General features: G+C 37.1%; 1 protein-coding gene across 1 annotated transcript in view; it reads left to right on the top strand.

Annotated features, from left to right (window-relative positions):
• Positions 1-20,631, top strand: part of SPATA16 (spermatogenesis associated 16) — a 198,775-nt gene that overhangs the window by 124,917 nt on the left and 53,227 nt on the right. The window lies entirely within an intron of this gene.

Here is a 20,631-nt window from a genome sequence, read left to right on the forward strand (position 1 = left end):
AAAAGTTTTCCCCTTTTTCCACATTTTCGCCAACACCTTTTGCTTCTCGTGTTGTTGATTTTAGCCATTCTGACAGGTGTGAGGTGATATCTCACTGTAGTTTTGATTTGCATTTTCCTGAGGATAAGTGATGTTGAGCATCTTTTCATGTGTCTGTTGGCCATCTGTAATGTCTTCTTTGGAAAAATGTCTATTCATGTCTTCTGCCCATTTTTAATTGGATTATTCATTTTTGAGATGTTGAGTTATTCTTTTCCTCTTTTAATTTGAAGCAACTTGGCATATTGGAAAAGAGCCCTTGTTTGGAAGTCAGGTCTGATTCAGTCCAAGTTCTAACAAAATAGTTATCTAACCTAAGGCAAATTAGTCTCTAGAGGAACTTCAACTAGAAAATACGAGATGCCTAGCAGAAAGTGTTTGAGAAGGTCTATTCTTAAAGTTAATTTTAGCACTGAAATCTAATATTTTAAACACCTCCAAAAATGATGTCACACATATTAAGATAAAAAGAAGTAACATAATTAGAAATTTCATCCTGCAGATAAATTCCACAAACTAAACCCTCTAACTAGCCTCAATATCAACACACCACACCATTCCCACCATTTGCATATTTCCTTATGCGAGCTTGCCTGTTCCTGGTCTTAATTTAAATGTATATATCTTCCTCCTTAAACTTTGTTCTGTCCTAAATCAAAAGGGGCTTTTGGACATTGCCAGAGAGTGCCCATCCATGTCATCTTTAAAGACAGTTATGCTCCACCAACCCAATCTACCATGGCAACTGAATTTAAGAATGTTGAATTTACAAATGCCCTCAAACATCACAGACTAGAAACTGTATCTGCATATACATTCATAGACATCCATTAAGGCTTAGACAGAGGCTCTTTTCACTACCTTTGTAAGTGATGAAGTTGCTGTATATCTTCCTTTCAAGCACATAAAAAAATACCTATCACTCTGGTCAGTTATTCTTCTTAGAGATCTTAAACAAGAAATGGAAAATTTGGGGATGCAAAAATTTGAGAGCCAGTCTACACTTACTCTCACAAATTGTTGGCTTACAAATTCTTGGATACAAAAGAACAGACCTTTACTTTGGTGAGCTCAAGAACACTTTTCAATTGTATTAGGAACAGTTTTCATATCATCAAACCAGCAAGAAAAAAAGGCATAAAACTCTGCACTACATGACAGCTCACACTGGAATATATCACTCTGAATAAAAGTGTTTGCACATGTTATTCTATAATAGCATCACCTCTTCTAGAGAGCTAGAGAGGGTTGGAAATAACTTGTCACAACTGTACTTGCATGCATGCTTCTGCAACCTGATACCCAGTCTCCTATTATCAGCCACTCTCCTTTTCTCAAACACCTTGAGACCTCATCACAATTCTGAGCTAATTAACAAAATGGAAGATTCCTAATCAGGCTGAGAATTAGCTATTTTGAAGCAGTGACCACTCTGTATTTATACATTGCTCCTAAGACAATAATATTATTTCAGGAAGATTTTTACAGTAAACTGTAGTCCACCTCCTAGGCCACCTGCCCCTTTAGATCCAGGACTAGATTTAATAGCATCAGGAAACAAACACGACTTCCTTTCCTGTTTCCCTTTCCTGGTTTCCCACCTTCACTTTCAGCCATGCTGTCAGCCACATGGATTGTCTGGTGTGTGGCTTTCTCTCCTGCAGTGTGAGTAACAGAGCCAACTCCAGTCTGCACTGCTCAGCAAAATGGAGTGAGAAAAGATGGTAATGGCTAATTTTGCTGCAGAAGTCCCACAAAACAAGTGCAGAGGAGCCCCACTAAACAGGGGCAAGCTGCCTGATCAGCTCATTCTTCACCTTAATTGTTCTTTTTTAAATTTCTTTCTTTCTTTTTTGACTCACAAAGCCCTCTGAGAATCTGATTCCATTTACAAGTATCCACCTAGAAACAATACTCATAAACATATACACAGAAAATGTGCTTACTACTTATCTCATTACATTGGAACTCCTACACATAGAATAGGAAGAATTATAGTTTTATCACTCTTATGAAAAGGTTATGAAATTTTTCTGGAATAAGAAATTGAAATATATTTGACATCACATCAATGTCAATGTTTCATTTTAATAGCAATAAGAGGTACAACCCTGATTCACAAAGTCTCTAATAGCAAATGGAATCAGAGCTCCTGTAACTCACAAGATCTCATATGGATAGACAGGCATCAACAATAACCAAAATTCATATTACATCACTTCCTTTGTCCTCAGGTCAATGAGATTACCTTTGTTAAGTCTTTATCATCAAAGTTATCTACGTCAGCAATTTGTTTCGATTTTAAAGCCATCTGAACAAAAAGTGACCTTCATAAGAAATAAAGCCATTTGCCAAGTGTTGATTTTTGTCCCTAGAAACTCTCAAGACTTTGTCAGTCTCGCCTCCAGTCCATATTGTTATATGACTCCAGCCACCTCATTTAGAATAGCAGCTTGACAAAAAAAAAAAAAAAGAAAGAAAGAAAGAAAGAAGAAAGAGCTCATAGTTTTTCAGCAGCATCTCTAATAGTAAATTAAGCATTTTAACCAAAAGAGTTGCTTCTTTTATGTGACTAAGATATCAGCCATTATAAAGCTAGTCCTGGAATGAACTCCTCACTATCAATCTGTTCTAAGAAGGAGTTTTCTTTCTCTTAAAAAATTTTCAAGAATTAAACTAAATCACTTCTACATTTCTTCTCTGAATTGCCAAAAACTTCTCTATTAAGAAAGAGCCTCATGGTGTGTTCTTGTATCTTGACAAAGATCTACTGAAAAGGCACTGATCTGAGCTTTTGGCTCTGAGGAAGTTGAAGACTTTCACAGAAATTGAAAGACCTCTTTTGGGATTGTTGGAGGGGCTGTTGATACCAATACAAGCCCCCGTAGGAAGCTTGACATGTGGACCATCTTTCCTTAGTGAAGCAGCAAAGGCTGAGGCAGTGCCAGCTTCACAGATCCTCCATCTGTGCAGAGAATACCAAGACTTCCCATCCAATTCAACTTGTACTTGGCATTGAATGTTCACCATCTTAAAGATATCAATGGCCTAAATGGTTTCCAAAGAGGGCTCACCAACAAGAAATTTTTCTTTGGTGAAATTAGTCTACTCTCAAAGGATAAAATCAGGAACTGGCTGCACTGAGATGCAAAAGATTTTCCCCAGCTACATGCTTGAGGAAGATAGTGCACAGTCTGTGGGCCCTAAAGCCCTCCCATCGTGTTCAGGGATTCAACAGACCGCAGGTTAAGTCCCTTGTGTACTCCTTCTCTTTGCAACAGCCCTTTTTCCTCTTGGTATTGGGCCTAACAGAAGACATTTATTGCTTCCAAAACTCAAAGCAAAAAATAGCACCGAGAATGTTCATGTCATATAGTTCCTCCTTAAACTGCACTATAGTCATTCAAGCTTGAAACCTTTCCAATCCAGTGTATGCAGACTACTCTTAAATTAGTGGGTACTTTTCTTCTTTACTTTCAAATTGTATTTGTCATTCATACTCATTCAGGAAATATTTATTGATCACTTATTAGTGACTGTATGTTAGGCACTATGCTATGTGTTAGAAATACAGCAGTGAACAAAATAGACATTGTCTTGTCTTCAAGAAACACTTATGCTAGCACAAAATATTTATTAACAAGAAAAACAGTTGGTACTTAAATTAGACACCACTTCTTCTTAGTCTGTTTTTCTTGCAAGTACTATCAAAGTGCATTGCAAATAGCGATTCAATACGTATTTGTTAAATTCAATTAACCAAACTAAATACTATTTTACATTAAACTCAAACCAATAATGTCAAAAATATTTTGGAATAGTTTTTTATTTGTTATTTAAAAATTCTGTGCTTATACAAATTCGATAAGTATTTCTGTGTGTGTGTGTGTTTTAAGTTCACAAATGTGTACAACCTTGTGCTTTAGTTGAGTCTGGGATTTATCAGAGTATTTGGAGAAGGTTGCAGATTTCCAATAGTCCCCTTTCTCTCATTGGTTTCTGTGCTCATGGATGTCTCCATGCAAATCCTAAGGTCTTATCTATTAGCTTCTTTCAAACATAGCAATCAAGACAGCAGCAAGCTAATGGATTTCTCTGCACTAACCAGAGAATGATACAGGATAATTTAACACTGAATGTTATTTGATCCCTTATACCAATAATGGAGACTAACTTTTTCACTCCAGTTCTTTGTTTTTCTTCTTGATATTACAAAATTATCCCAATATTAGTCATTTACATATACCAATAATGGAGACTAACTTTTTCACTCCAGTTCTTTTTCTTCTTGATATTGCAAAATTATCCCAATATTAGTCATTTATGTGATACAGATTTATGATATATCAACCTCAGAGTAAAAATAAAATCTTCAACGTGAAGTTACAGGCAAAGTAAGGTCAAACAAAGAACCAGAATTTTTTTATTATCTTTAACAAAACACCTACATATTCTGGAGAAGAAAAATGTGTTCTCTCTAAAGATTTGCTTCCATGTGAAAAATGTTTCCACAGAAAGGAACAAAATAAAAATGCCTTATAAGCAGTTCTCCTAATGGCCTTTGTTTATAGTCTATTTATTTATTTATTTATTTGGCCCCATCAGGCATACAGTTTATAAAATATTTGGACAAGGAGGGTCTAAAAATAACCCAAACTTTATTGTATTTAGTATAGATATAATTTAAGAAGCACCAAACTCACTCACCTAAAAATATTTTTCCTATCAACTGTCATGTGTCATGCTTAAATTTCCACCATTTGACACTGAGTCTCTTGTCAACCCCACATCGTATGCAGAAGAAATTTTGCCTGTAAATGTTTAACTCATTAATGGGTGACTCAACACAACTGGGAAAATTATTTTGAGACTTCTTAGTACCTTTGGAAACATGAAAGCAGAATCCTGAAGGAACAAGATGGAAGGAAAGGTAAGCCCTGATAAGGAAAGGTGACAGAATGTTCTGAATATAGGGAACGTAGGCTGAGCAGAAGGACTCTAAGAAGGCAATGGATATATGTGCTTAACTCAGAAAGGAAAGAAAGCAAAAGAAAACAGACACTATAGAGCAATAGAAAGAAGTCAGGCCTAAGATTCACAAGCTGTACCTTCTAGTTCCAATGCTAGAATTCAGTTTTGGATAAGTCACTTTCATTTCTGTATTAGTCAGCCACTGCTACGTACTGCTATGTAACAAATCACTCTTTAACTCAGTGGCTTATTATAATAAGCAGGTTGGCTTATCAGTCATGATTTGGCTGATCTAGACTGGTCTTGGATGGACTTGGTGAGGCCTAGCTCCAAGCTGCAGAGAAGCCTAAGAATGATCCACATGTCTCTCATCCACCTTTGAACAATGGCTACCTGATGTCTGTTCATCTTATGGCAAAGTGCAGAATTCTAAGAGAGAAAGCAAAACTATATAACCACATTTCAGGCCTCTGTTCATACCATGCTTGTTAACATCCCATTAGCCAAAGCAAGACATATATGGTCAAGGCCAAGGGCAAGGGGTAAAATTCTTCTGTTCACTGCAAAGCCATGACAAAGGCATGGATGTGATATGGTTATAGGGAGGGGGGAAATTGAGACCAGCAACTCAATCTGCTGGTTTACCACAACTGCTCTGGACTTTAGTTTCTGCTGCTGCATGATGACAAAGTTGGCCTAGGTCAGTGGTTCTCAAACACTGGTCTAGTGACCAACTGCATCAAAATCACTTGGGAAGATATTTAAAATATTAGATTCCCAGAGTTGGGTGAAGTTTGAAAAACTGTCTTTGTCTACTGCCCCCCAACTAGGTGATTCTGATGCACAATCCTGAGCTAGATGGTCTCTAAGGCCATTTATAATTTTCTAAGTTCATGACCAACTAAGCCTACCAAAGTTTATCTAGCGCCTTGCTAGATGCAAAGGTAGAGTGTCAGAGTACCTGCACAGAAAGAATCCCTAAGCCCCAGATTCTCCCCTCAGTCCCACTATGTAGAAGCCTCCAATAAGTGAGGCAGCCTGTACTTCCTCTTTTTAAAGGTTAACTGCTCTCCTCTTCTCACCATGATGTAAGTCAGATTTTCCTGCCCACCTCCCATGCCCAAAGCAAACTTTTTGGCTGCCTCAGAATTCCTTCCTACATTCAGTTTTACATCTAGACAACAATGGGCATTGCAGTTGTTTTTAGTCACTTGCCTACAAAGAGATTTGTCCATTAAGCTAGGCAATATTAAGATTCTCATTTTATGAATTCTCATATTTTTCAGTTAGAAGACAGGCTCAAGAGGAAGTGTCCAAATTGAGATGAGAGGTAAAAGAGAGCTTCCTTCCCTGGGTCTTGGAAAAAGATAAATGTAGAAATGAATTTCTCATCTAATTATTCATTCCTGTTTATATATTCTTTAATGATATGTTTCCATGGTTACCAGCGTTGTTAAATGCTGCCTGCGTTTCACTTCGCTTTGATGCTATTTGAGGTAGTATGCCGGTAGAAGAGGTTCACTTTTAAATGAAAGATGTAATTGAGGCATGTGTTTGATCTAAGGCTGAGTGTTCCTGTGAAGAAGATAGTGACCGTGACATTATTTTCTGTCTGTATAGTTTAGTGTAGTTCTTCCATTGATGTTCTGTGAGTGTCCCAGGCATTAGGAAGGAAGAAAAGAAGGAAAGGAGGGAGGGAGGAAAGAATCTGAGCCATACACATATTGAATTCATGTGTACATTTCAGTACTATTATATATATATTTAGTTACACTGATTTGGCCAGACTGTCAAGTAGGTGAGGTTGCTTTTTACATGCCCCATCCCTCTCTTCTCCCCACACTGTCCCTGTTCCTCATGCCACCTATACAAGCCAAGAGCCACAGGTTCTTTCAAAAATGTGTCATAGGGGCGGCTGGGTGTCTCAGTCCTTAGGTGTCTGTCTTCGGCTCAGGTCATGATCCCAGGGTCCTGGGATCGAGTCCCACATCGGGCTCCCTGCTCCTTGGGAGCCTGCTTCTCTCTCTCTCTCTGTCTCTCATGAATAAATAAATAAAATCTTTAAAAAAAAAAAGAAAAAGAAAATAGCAGCATCACATCAAACAAGAAAAGTAATCCTCAGCCACTCCTAAGAAATATTTACTTAGTACTCATCTTCAGAAATTTATATATAAATTATATATATACTTATATATAAATATATAATTAATATAGAAATATATATTTATAAACATATATAAATATATATAAATTATATATATATATGATTTTTTTAATGGTTTCTGTTTGTTTTGTAGGAATATCAGTGGGTTTTGAAGGAAACTCACACCATTTAATAGAGTCAGCTTTTCCTTTTCTCTTTTTCCCTCCTCAAAAGTTTTTTGGGTTTCTGACAGTTCTTAATGGAGAAGGAAGTAACCTCTAAATTTCTTTTCATTTTCTCTCATTTGAGAATGATATGGGTTTCATAGATTTAAGGCAGTTGGGGCCTTCTTTTACTTGAACAAATTTAGGGATAGCTATTTGGTTCCCAGGAGTTCTGCGCTATTTTGCTAAATTGTCATGAGGTTATTTTGTTTACTTCGAGACTTTGCGTTCCAGTTTAAATTTGCGAACACGTTGATTCCTTCTTTGTTTGGTTTGCATCTAAAAATCAAAAATTGTTATGATCCAAACCAAATTTAGAGATTTTTATAGTTATCTTTTATATTTCCCATAGATTTTTATAGGTTACTGATTTACAAGCTTGCAGAGAAATTGAGGTCACTTATTTTAGCAGTCGGAGATGCGGAATAACTAGTCTGTGAAATCATGAAATTTTTTAAGCTGTGTGCACCCAAGTATAAGATCATCTGTAAAGCTCAAAGCTTTTAATGTTTTTATTTATATTCAGCCATTTTTTGATGGCATTGCACAACAATTAAAAATGAATTCTCTTCTTTTCTTGAATTCACAAGATTTTCCTCATTAATTTTTGAAGACTGCATACTCTACCTGTACTATAGCTTCTGGTTGAATCATTTTCTTTTTCATTTCTTTTCCATATTTTCCAATCTCCCCTCTTCTAGATAATGAGGCCCCAGCATTTTAAATGTCTGTCTTCAACAAGTGGCATGATTTCCTTTTTTTTTTTAGGATCCTAAAGTAACTGTTAAACTGACCTATTTCTATCCAAGAGCAAAAGTGCTATTTTATAAAGAGCAATCCAAACCAGGAGTCAACAGCCTATGAGGGACAACCCCCAGAAAACCTTGGGAGGACTATTTCAAGCCCAAACCTAAAGAGATGCAAAACACCATAATTAGCATGGCAAGTCTTTATTCTCTTTATCCTTCCTCAGATGGGGTTTGGCCTGCTTTAATATTCACATATAAGACACAAATCAGAGAGAAAACTGGAGTCTGGATACATACATAACTTGGAAGTATAGTGGCAGGTCTCTTAAAGGTAGCACTTCATTTCATTTCATCTAATATCACTTGAAGTTGTAGTTAGTTGTTGTCATACAGTGTGTGTGTGTGTGTGTGTGTGTATATAATAAGTATTTGTATATATATTTGACAGGTCCATCACATTTTTCACAAATGCAATTATGCCCCTTCTGAGACCTCTTGATGATGAAAAGTTGCCTATAGAAGGATACCTGCCCCATAATAGCATCCTCCTGCAATCTCTTACCTCCTAAAAAATAAAGGTCCTCCAGGAGGGAGCGACAGCCTGAAAGACATTAATTACAGACAAATGAGAGAAATAAGAAAAAAGAAGAGGTGTCTGGTTGCTGGGGCAAAGCTGAAACTTGAGGGAGAAAAGAAATTATGGGGCTGTGGGAGTATACCAAAGACAAACTTTGAGTAATAGACATTAGCACTATAAAGACATTTTTGGACACAACACACAGTCCCTTTTACTGGATCCCCAGATATACCATCATCCTTTCTTGGGTCTGTGTACCACCAGGGCCATGGAGCTACTAACTTCCAAGATGACTAGTTCTCTCATTGGAAGGCTCTATTAGGACATTTTTCCTACTGCTAAGGATTGCACTTCTGCCCTCCAAAGCTTCATGGAAGCTATAAACTCATTTGTGAGTCTGCACACCATAAATGGCTCAGAGCAAGAGGCTCTGGCTGAGACAGAAGGACTTGAATCCCAGCTCTGTCACAAAGTAACCATGTGAACTACTGCATATTGTATCATATAAAAACTGAGTTTTCCTAATCTTTAAAATGGGATAATGCGGAGTGCCTGTGTGGCTTAGTCAATTAAGCATCTGCCTTTGGCTCAGGTCATAATCCCAGGGTCCTGGGATTGAGCCCCATGTCAGTCTCCCTGCTCAGCAGGGAGTCTGCTTCTCCCTCTGCCATTCCCCCTGCTCATATGCGCTCTCTCTCTCCCTCAAATAAATAAATAAAAATCTTAAATAAAATAAAATGGGATAATGCCTGTTTTCCAGTGTTGCCTTAACAAGTAAAGAGAATAATGTATCTACAGCACTTAGCCAAGGCCCAGGAACACTCACTTAATTGATAAATGAGTGTTACAGATTTATCAGTGAATTAAATGAAGTCTACAACAGTAGGTTGCTCTCTGATGACAGAAAATTAGTCCCTACAACTTACGTCTTGTCTCCAAAGTAACATACTTGGATTCTTTCAACTTCTCCAAAATACAGTTTTTCGAAGGCATCCTAGACTTTTCCACTCAAAAGTGTCTTGCATAGTAGCCTAAGAGATAAAATAAATGGTGGAAAAAGCAGTTCACGTCTAGGAACCAGGTTACCAGGTTCTTGTCCCAACTCTGCCGTTAATCAGCTTCGTGCACCAGCAAGCCCAATCTAAAACCATCAGTCAAAAAATACAATCAGAAAACGATACAGTTAGGGAAAAGAATATCTACCTTCATATAATTAAACTAAATATAGAGAAGAAATGTACAATGACAAAAAAGGGTCCCAAACTGTGTTGACATTTACCACTGAACACAGAGGCTAAAGCCCATTACTAATACCCATTTGTGCTTATGAAATAATTACAGGTAATGTAGCTATTTATTCCTGCGATACCTTTTGGTGATTCATTTTAAGTCATCAAGAATAAAAGCTCTGTGGCATCCTAAAGAGTCTGGAGGCTGCTGAAACCCACACTTGTAACTCTGAGTTTCTATCAGCTGGTATTTCTCTAATGTGCAGGCAGAAAATTATTCAGGGTCTTTAGAACAAGAATGTACTTTAAATTCTATTTATAAATTATATGTGCTTTGCCATTAAATAAGCTAGACCAACCCAAGCACATTATTATTTAAGCTGCCTTATCAAGAAGACTTTCATTTAATTTTTGTAAATATTTCTCTTTGAGACAGGCATGCTTATTGATAGCATTCCTTACATCCAATGAGGGGCTGGTGGGCAAAACAGTCTTAGTGTGGCCAGTAGGTGTGAAGGAGGAATATTCTGTTTTGTGTTAGAGTTATTGCTGTGAAGAGGATCTTGACCTGCTTTAGGTTTGGTGTGGTCTATTTGTTTCTCTGTTAGAATTAGAGTCAAGTTCTTATTGTCTGTGAAGACAGGAATAAGATAGTTACAGAAAAAGAAAAAAGAAAGTAAAACTTGATCTTATACTTCTAGGAATTTGCAATCTAACTAGAAGGATGAAAAGTCATTGAGTGGAAGAGAAATCATCGGTTTAGGAGAGACTTGCACTCTTGTCCTGCTTCCTTCTCTCATTTTGTGACCTGAGTTGAGTCACCAGAACTCAGCAAGCCTCAGTTTCCTTGGTTATAAAGTTGAGTGATTTTATTTTTTTTTTTTTTTTTTTTTTTTTAAGATTTTATTTATTTGACAGAGAGAGACACAGCGAGAGAGGGGAACACAAGCAGGGGGAGTGGGAGAGGGAGAAGCAGGCTTCCCGCCGAGCAGGGAGCCCGATGCGGGGCTCGATCCCAGGACCCTGGGATCAGGGCCTGAGCCGAAGGCAGACGCTTAATGGCTGAGCCACCCAGGCGCCCCTAAAGTTGAGTGATTTTAAAATAATACCTTAGATTCCTTTCATCTCTTTAGCTCTATGCTAAAAGGACATAGAAATAAAATTTCCTACCAAATAGGATTAAAAATTAATAAAGATTAAATTTTAGGCATTAAATGCTGAAGTTATCCAACTAATGGAGGCATGATATATAATCAAAACCTTAACTCTAACCCTAACCAGACCGGATAGTGGACAGTAGTGTACACACACCCACCTCCCCCCGCACACACATATATGCTAAAATTCTATAGCACTCACATACACCACAAAACTAAAGTAAAATTAAATGCCTTAGAACTTAAAATGATATTTATTGTGGCTGTTTTTAAACAGGATGGATTGCAAAGTAGAGAATTCATAACTGCTATCTAAAAATTTGCTCACCTTGGTACAAGTACCCTGTTCATACAATCTTTGGTCATTTCCACACAGTGCAAATAAAAATTTAAATATCTTGATTTAAACTGCATGAAGACATAACTTTCACATCACTGGACTGATAAATGTAATGGCAAAGCTGCCAAATATTCTCTTATATTAGAAAAATACAGAACTCACAGTGAAGGTTGTTTAATAAAAGAACTCCCATAAACCCAAGGTACTATTTCGGCATTAAAATGTTGATCATCAAGGCAAGGGCAAACAATCAATTATTACATATTGTATTCTGACATACCATTATATTAATAAAATCATCATAAAAATGTCAATCTTGGCTATTGCATAAGTGATACAGTGAATAGGTTTATAGGGAAGTCTCAAGGTAAGATATTTTGCTCTTTAGGTAAATTTGCTCTTTAAGTTAATTCTAAATTTCAAGAAAATTGGAATCTTTCAAATTGAACCCATATGTATTCAAAGGATTGAATTTGAAAATTATTGGTCACAAAAATTTTCTTTTTCCATTTTCTAGAAAATTCCAGTCATCATTCAAAATTACATCATTATTAATGTAATAGCAAAGAACCATATTAGCCACTAAAGACTAAAGATTCCCATCTCAATTTTTATAGCTTGCAAGTGGAGCCCTGCTTCCGGTGCATCTAACGCTAACTCTGAAAATAATATAATCATAATATTCATTCACTAGTAATACCTACTTAGATGGACTTTATGAGGATTAAAGGAAATAGGATATAAAAAAGCATTTCTCACACTACTAAATGAAAAGTTATTTTATCTCTTAAAATACCATGTTTTTGGTCTACATTTTAAATAGTACATAAAACTTAGTAGAAAAAATAGATTATGAAAGAGATTCAAATTTTCTTTTATTATTGTTTGTGAATTAAGATAGACTAACTGCTATAACAAACAACTCCAACATTTCAGTAATTTGAAACAATAATAGTAATTTTCTCACTCGCTGTAGTTCAATGTGGGTGTTCCTGATCGGTTCTCCTCAAATCAGCAATAATGAGAACCCATAGTTCTTCCACCATGTAGCTCCATCTTCCTCCAAGTCCTGCGAGTCCTCCCTCTTCAGGAAGCTGATAGAGAAAGAAAATGGAGGATCATATGAGGCAGAGTTTTATGGGCCAGGCCTAGAAAGAGTACCATTCTCGCTTATGCTTCATTGATCCACACAGAGCCACATGGCTACACTTAACTGCAAGGGGGTCTGAAAAATGCCAGCCATGTGCCCAGGACTCATATACATATATATGTTCTAAAATTCTACAGCACTCATATACACTGCAAAACTAAAGTAAATTAAACCATTTAGAATATAAACTGATATTTATTATGACTGTTTTTAAACAAGAGAGTAAAACCCAGGAGGTAAAACCATAATTTTTGAAGATAAAGTGAAATATAATATTTGAAACCCTAATTCTAATTCTATAAAATTAAAAAGCTGTTCATCCTGAGAAAAGTCACTTAAGCCTCTTCAAGTCACTTAATTCATCTCCAATTCAATGAATTGGGCTGGAAAATCCCCAAGGTTCCTTCCAGATACAATCTTATAAGTAAAGCAATTTACTGCAATTATGGTCAACCCTGATGTTGGAAGCATTAAAGGAATAATTTGATAATAATCTATAATAATTTGATCACATTTTCTAATTAGAACTAACGAGATTTCTGCTACTGAACCACTATCACTGGACACATAGTTAAAAGGTTGCAGTTTGTCCAAATCCTCCAGCAAAAAAGTAGGGGGAAAAACTTCATAATCCCATCATCCTGAAAATGTTCGTGGTTTATAGTTTCTGCCAGATTTATCCTAGGCACCGTGAGTGTTCTTAAAAATTTATCAGGAAGAAGCAACCTTCTTGGATTTAGAAGAGGGAGTGAATTTTGTTTCTTTTTTGCTCTTTTTTGTTCATCTTTTCCCTTTAGTTTGATGGCTTTTCCTTTATTCTTGATGGAGTATCTGTCTTTACTTATCTCCCCCATTGTGTCCCTTGTTATAAAATCATCCTGGACAAATTGATTTCTGAGGTAGCAAATGGCTCTTTTTGCTTAGCTAAAGAACAAGATTATTATAAGTTACCGTTGGTAGAGGAAATGAGCTGCCCACATTCATTCTTGGTTTATGTAACTGTAAGCTTTAAAACTTGATAAATGTGAGGATAACAATAGAGAGTTATTAGAAACCCCAAATGTAAACACCTAATTTCAAAGCTTTTTTTGTATGTAGCAACAGAGAAAGTATAATTAACAGTAATGTACACTTACCAACAGGACATGAGGACTGACTTTTTTCCCTATTCTTTGTACACGTGAATCATTTATTGACACCAGAGAAACTCACACATTGGGAAAGAATTACTCAATTGCAGAAAATTTTTGTCAAATTAAAAAGTATCATTTGAAATCCACCTTTACTTTTAGCACAGCTTACTTTTTTTAAGGTTTTTTACATTCCAGTTAGTTAACATACTTTTTTACATTCCAGTTAGTTAACATACAATGTAATATTAGTTTCAAGTGTACAATATAGTGATCTAACAATTCTATCATCACCCAGTGCTCATCACAACAAGTGCACTCCTTAATCCCCATCACCTATTTAACCCATCCTTCCCACCTACCTCCCTTCTGGTAACCATCAGTTTGTTCTCTATAGTTAGGAGGCTGTTTCTTGGTTTGCCTCTGTCTATTTTTTTCCCTTTGCTGGTTTGTTTTGTTTCTTAAATTCCACGAATGTTTTTCTCTGACTGACTTCTTTCTCTTAGCATAATACGCTCTAGCTCCATCCATGTCATTGTAAATGGCAAGATTTCATTCTTTTATGGCTGAAAAATGTTCCATTGTACATTTATACCACTTGTTCTTTATCCATTCATCAGTCAATGGACACTTGGGCTGCTTCCATTTTTTGGCTATTGTAGATAATGCTGCTATAAACATTGGGGTACATGTATCCCTTTGACTTCGTGCTTTTGTATTCTTTGTGTAAATGCCTAGTAGTGTTATTCCTGGATTATAAGGTAGTTCTATTTTTAGTTTTTGAGGAGCCTCCATACTATTTTCCATAGTGGCTGCACCAGTTTGCATTTCTACAAAGTGCAAGAGGGTTCTGCTTTCTCCACAGCCTCTCCAACACCTACTGTTTCTTGTGTGGTTGATTTCAGCCATTCTGACAGGTGTGAGGTGATATCTCATTGTAGTTTTGATTTGCATGTTCCTGGTGATGAGTGATGTTGAGCATCTTTTCATGTGTCTGTTGGCCATCTATATGTCTTCTTTGGAGAAATGCCTGTTCATGTCTTCTGCCTATTTTTTAATTGGATTATTTGGTTTTTGTGTATTGAGTTGTATTGGTTCTTTATATATTTTGGATACTAACCCTTTACCAGATATGTCATTTGCAAATATCTTCTCCCATCCCATAGGTTGCCTTTTAGTTTTGTTGATTGTTTCCTTCACCGTACAGAAGCTTTTAATCTTGATGAAGTCCCAATAGTTAATTTTTGCTTTTGTTTCCCTTGCCTCAGGAGACCTATCTAGAAGAAGTTGCTATAGCCCATGTCAGAAAGATTATTGCCTGTGCTCTCTCGAAGGAGTTTTATGGTTTCAGGTCTCACATTTAGGTCTTTAATCCCTGTTGAGTTTATTTTTGTGTATGGTGTAAGAAAGTGGTCCAGTTTCATTTTTTTTTCATGTTTCTGTCCTGTTTTCCCAACACCATTTGTTGAAGAGAACAGTCTTTTTGCCATTGTTACATTTATTCCTCCCTTGTTGAAGATTAATTGACCATATAATAGTGGATCTATTTATGGGTTTTCTATTCTGTTCCACTGATCTATGTGGTTATTTTTGTGTCAGTACCATATTGTTTTGATCACTACAGCTTTGTAATATAACTTGAAATCTGGACTTGTGATACCTCCAGTTTTGTTTTTCTTTTCCAAGGTTGCTTTGGCTACTTGAGTTCTTTTATGGTTCCATACAAATTTTAGGATTGTTTAGAGGTACATTCTTTTAATTTGATGAGTTGAAATGGGAGCTTATTTTAAGGTTTTAAGTAGAACTAGTCCTCTAGGTCTAGCACAATATTTCTTGTGCCATGATATTTCTATATTTTAAAAGAAGAGGTAGGGGTACCTAGGTGGCTCAGTCAGTTGAGCATCCAGTTCTTGATTTCAGCTCAGTTCACACTCTCAGGTTCCCAGGATGGAGCCCTACACTGGGCTCCACACTCAGCATGGACTATGCTTGAGATTCCCTCTCCATCTCCCTATGCCCCTCCCTCTGTTCATGCACTCTCTCTCTCTAAAATAAATAAATAGATCTTTTTAAAAAAATAAGTAAAAGGAGATTTTTTTTTTAAGATTTATTTTTTTTTTTATAGAGAGAGAGTGCAGGGGGAAGGGTAGAAGGAGAGGGAGAGAAGCAGACTCCCTGCTGAGTGGGGAGCCTGATGCAGGGCTCGATCTCACAACCCTGAGACCATGACCTGAGATGAAATCAAGAGTCAGATGCTTAACTGACTGAACCAACCAGGAACCCAATAAACTCTTAAAATTTTTTAAAAATGAAGGAATAACCTGTCATAAAATGCCACCTTTCCCCATATTCTTCACCAGTAAACTGGAGGATTATAGTATTTTCCAGAAGATGAATTTTTTTCCAGTGCTTCCTATTTCTACTTTCCTTCTTCCATCTATCTCACACTTCAAACTTCCCTCTTTCCTTATGTTCTTGGATCATTGATATCCAAATGAGATCTGGATGGTCAAGTATACATAGAGGACACAACACGGATATTATCCCTTTTTCCTCTTTTTGTCTTTGGAAGCAAGTGGCTTTTATTCATTCATTCAAAAATACTTTTTAATATCTACTATGTGCCAACCATTATTCTGAATTAAGAAAAGATTTTCTTGTACAGTATTAAGAGCCACTTGATGGTTATCATGGTAAGGAAAATCTCTAAATGCACATACCTAATATCACATCCTCCCATTAGGAGCCCTTCATTCCTTTTTTCATGGTTTTGGGGCCAAGTCATTGATTTATATGATTAATAATGTACTCTGTTAGTGATCAATTTTATTTTTTTTAAAGATTTTATTTATTTATTTGACAAAGAGAGACACAGTGAGAGAGGGAACACAAGCAAGGGGAGCGGGAGAGGGAGAAGCAGGCTTCCCGTGCAACAGGGAGCCCCATGCGGGGCTCGATCCTAGGACCCTAGGATCATGTCCTGAGCCGAAGGCAGATGCTTAATGACTAAGCCACCCAGGCACCCCTGTTAGTGATCACTTTTAAAGTGCCAGGCATTATGGAGTAAGATGATTCTCATTTAGAAACAAGAAAACAGCAACCGGAGAAAATAGCTTTTCCAAAGATGCACAGCATCTTGGTGCAGGCCTTGGATTTGAACCCATGTCCTTGCCATTGAGCTACACCATTTCCATCTGAAAAGAGCAGAGGTGTGATAGAAGCATTAAATTTAGGTCCTATATAGTCCTTATTTTTCGCCACAATGCCTCAAGCTCTTCAGAGGAAATGTATTACGTAAATATAAGTAGTGATGATTGAATAGTGAATCTCTAAAGCACAATGAAAATTTGAGAGCAAGGAAAGGGAAGAGAAGAAAGCACAGTGCATGCTGTAATGACCATTGATGCTGATTTACTTCTGAGTATTTTGTAAGAAAGTGGATAAAAATGTTTCAGAACTCACATTTTTTGCTATAAAGCATTTATATTGTTATAAAGCATTTATTATTTTGTTATGGATCTCTTAAGAGTTTTGGGGGGGTAGCCTTAATAGCAAACAAGAGTCATGTCTGTCTAGTGTCATAGAAAATGAATTAGATTCAGTTTTTCTATTTCTATTCTTGGATCTATTGGTAATGAAGAGAAATTCATTGAGATCACCTGTTTGACAATTCCTCTACTGGTAGAATGAGTTTAGTTATATTTAACCTACTTTACAGAGAAGTCATGAAGATTAATTAATATTTTGGAAGCACTGTTGCCACTGAGTGTTTAAAAACAATAACGACATTAATGAGCCAGATTCATGTCTCATGTAACTCTATCAAACCTGTTATCAAGATGAATTGTGATCTATTGGCAAGACGACTCATGCTAAAGGATCTTATATGTTGGGAAAGAAGATAATTATAAGTTACTAATGATTTCATTTCTATTATTTTATAATTACTAATTGCTGGAATGTGACAGTGCTATATAAGAAACTAGAGAGGAAAGACACAGCTTCTGGAGGGAAAAGCAGAGGTAGAGAAGGTAGTCTAGAATTTTAAATTTCCTTGGGATTGGTTAGGTTCTTGCTCTGTAGAACCTGTACTTTGGGTGAACAAGGCTGTTGCACTGATGACATTACTTGACTGTTACAAATCAGGGAAGGATCTTCCCCAAAGTCATTGTTGGAATGGTAGTGAAACCACTGTTATTAACTGTATGTGTACAGTCTTAGTGGTGTGGCTTCTTTTCCCCCATGCAATTTTAACATGAATGAGGACTCAAAGCATAGGAATAAGGAACATCAAATGTTATCTTTAGCATCTGTATCTCTCTTACAGGTGGTACCAAGAGATTAGGGCAGGCATCAGTAGCCAAAGGCAGTAGCTAGAAAGTGAGTCACACAAAGAGAGTAGCTATTTTGTTTTGTTGACACTTCCCCAAAACCAGGATTTTCCTTTTATCTGCCTTGTAGATAGAATTTAAGAAGCGTCTAACCTGCCAAAAATTTATTCAGTGATTTATTTCAACAAATAGTCACGCAGCAGGTATGACTGGACAAAACAGATGTGTGCAAACAGACTTTTTTTTTTTTAACCTATACACATCCATCTTTGGTCTGTTCAGAGCCAGTAATATATTCTATCTCATTCCCAGGGATTCAGTATCCTTCAGTCATTTCTAAAAATTAGTCTTCCTTCAGTAACTAATCAAATTCACCAGCTTCCCTTCCCCCTTTCCATGGGATTTTCTTCTCCCCCTGGTCTGGTTTCAGCTTTCACAAAGCTCAAGCATACCCAGTGTCCAAAGAGGTCATTAGGTATGTGAGGAAAGATTCTTTTTTCAAAGTCTGGTGCAGGCTGGTGCAGCTGCTGATTACATGGCTAATGCAGCATGAGATCACCTCTGTTGGCGAGCAGGACCAAATGGGCTCATTTATGTGACACATTAGGTGACCAAAGGATATATATACGAGTTCTCCATGCTGCCTTTTGGTGTTATGCTTCTTTATATGTACACCAACCACCCTCACCACATAAGCTGGCCTAACCTAGAGCCATTCTCTGAGATTCCCTTTCCCTGCCAGAATGCTAGTTTGTGAACCCACTCACCTTCTGGGTCTTACTCTAGAAATCCCCTGTACTCCAGTAAAGACTGGGAGTAGTTTTAGCCCTCTATCCAATTCGCTGTGTTAGTCTGTCATGTCTCTTCTCCTTTTCTTTATGCTCCAGAATCCCAGGATCCTCAGGACAAAAAGAGGATCAACAATGGAGATGTGTGGTTTGTTCATCTATTCATTTATTCCTCAAACATTTATTGGGCACATATATTCCAGACTCTATTCTAAGGAGTGTTATAATATACCTGCTCCTAAGAAAGGATCTGACTTTAGTAATTTGTAATTCAGGGTGAATATTGGACTATATTTTTCCACTCTTCTGGAGAATATTTTCAATTAACACCTAAGCTCTAATGGTGGAATGGAAGGCTGACTCTAATTAAAAGAATGATGGAGGAGGAGGAGGAGCACTGGGTGTTATATGCAAACAATGAATCATGGAACACTCTTAAATTGGAACACATCAAAAACTAATGATGTAATGTATGGTGATTAACATAACATAATAAAATTTTTAAAAATTTAAAAAATTAAGAAAAAGAATGATGGAGGAGAAAACAGACAAAGGGAGCAGTTTGGAAATAGAAATCCTTGCCACTGAAAGTGGCAGAGACTAGCTAGTTGTTTACCAAGCTATTTTTTCCTCTCATGTATGTAACTAAAATACATTTCCAGCCTCCCTTGTGACTGAGTAATGGCCAATAAGATGTGGGCAGAAATAATACATGCCACTTCCAGGCCTGGCCCATAAAACCCAACATGCAGAACTCTCTTTCTGTGGCCACTGTAGATAGGACTGTGGAACTGAAGAAGCCACAGACAAAAGAAGCTTGGATTCCCTGAATGACAATTTGGAAGGTCCCCCATGAGCAAAAAACAAAATTCTCTTGCTTTAGATCACTGAGATTTGGATTTGGAGGTCTTTTGTTTTGGGTGTTTTTGTTGTTGTTAAACCGATTAGCTTTACTCTAATGCACTGCCTTACATCATTAACAGGTAGGCAGCTTGTTACTCCATCCACAATGCACACAATAAATTCATGTGAACTCAATGACTGAATAAACACTCCTTCATGTGCCATCACGTCCACGCTCAGGAACACTCAGAGTTTGTACACATTCTTTTTTACTTCACACTCACTCATCCTTCTCCAGACAGCTAGAGGTGACTGCTCTCAAGCACACATCTTTGTACCCATCACAGAAAGATAGCATTTCAGGGGACCCACTGATGCCCCATGGGAGACAGAACACACTTATGTAGTTTTCATTGCCGCAAGAGAAATGCAGGCTGTAAGTAAGAATTTCTAAATTACAGAGGTCATCGAAATAAGCAATCAACCAATGAAGGTCATAAAATCTATACCTTGAAGATCTTGGATGAGGAGTTCCCTATGTATGTTGTGCTGGATAAGTAGTTATTGTCATTGGAGACTAACACCCTGAATTCTCCCAGCAGGGGCTGGCAGACAAACCTCCAACTCAGAAACTCTGCCCAACTCCAGGTCACCTTCACCAAGCCTAGATAGTGTTGAGTTCATTACTCCTTGGTCTTGAGACAGTGCAGTGAGCCCAGCAATAGCTGGCCGAGGTGGTAGTAATGAGCAGGAAGAGTTTTCACAATAAAGATTTCCCAGGCAGTGTATTTTTCTCTAGCTAGCCCCCAGTTCACAGTCACCCATGTCAGGGGTTTCCACATGAAAAACAGATGGGAAGGGGAAAGCTATAAAAATAAATCAATTTCGAAATGCATATAGGTATAAATATTTTTAATCTTTTTACTGAATAGACCAACTAAATTCGTGATTTATCATGAG

The sequence above is a fragment of the Phoca vitulina genome, unplaced genomic scaffold, assembly GCF_004348235.1.
Source record: "Phoca vitulina isolate PV1807 unplaced genomic scaffold, GSC_HSeal_1.0 scaffold8, whole genome shotgun sequence".
Lineage (NCBI taxonomy): Eukaryota > Metazoa > Chordata > Mammalia > Carnivora > Phocidae > Phoca > Phoca vitulina.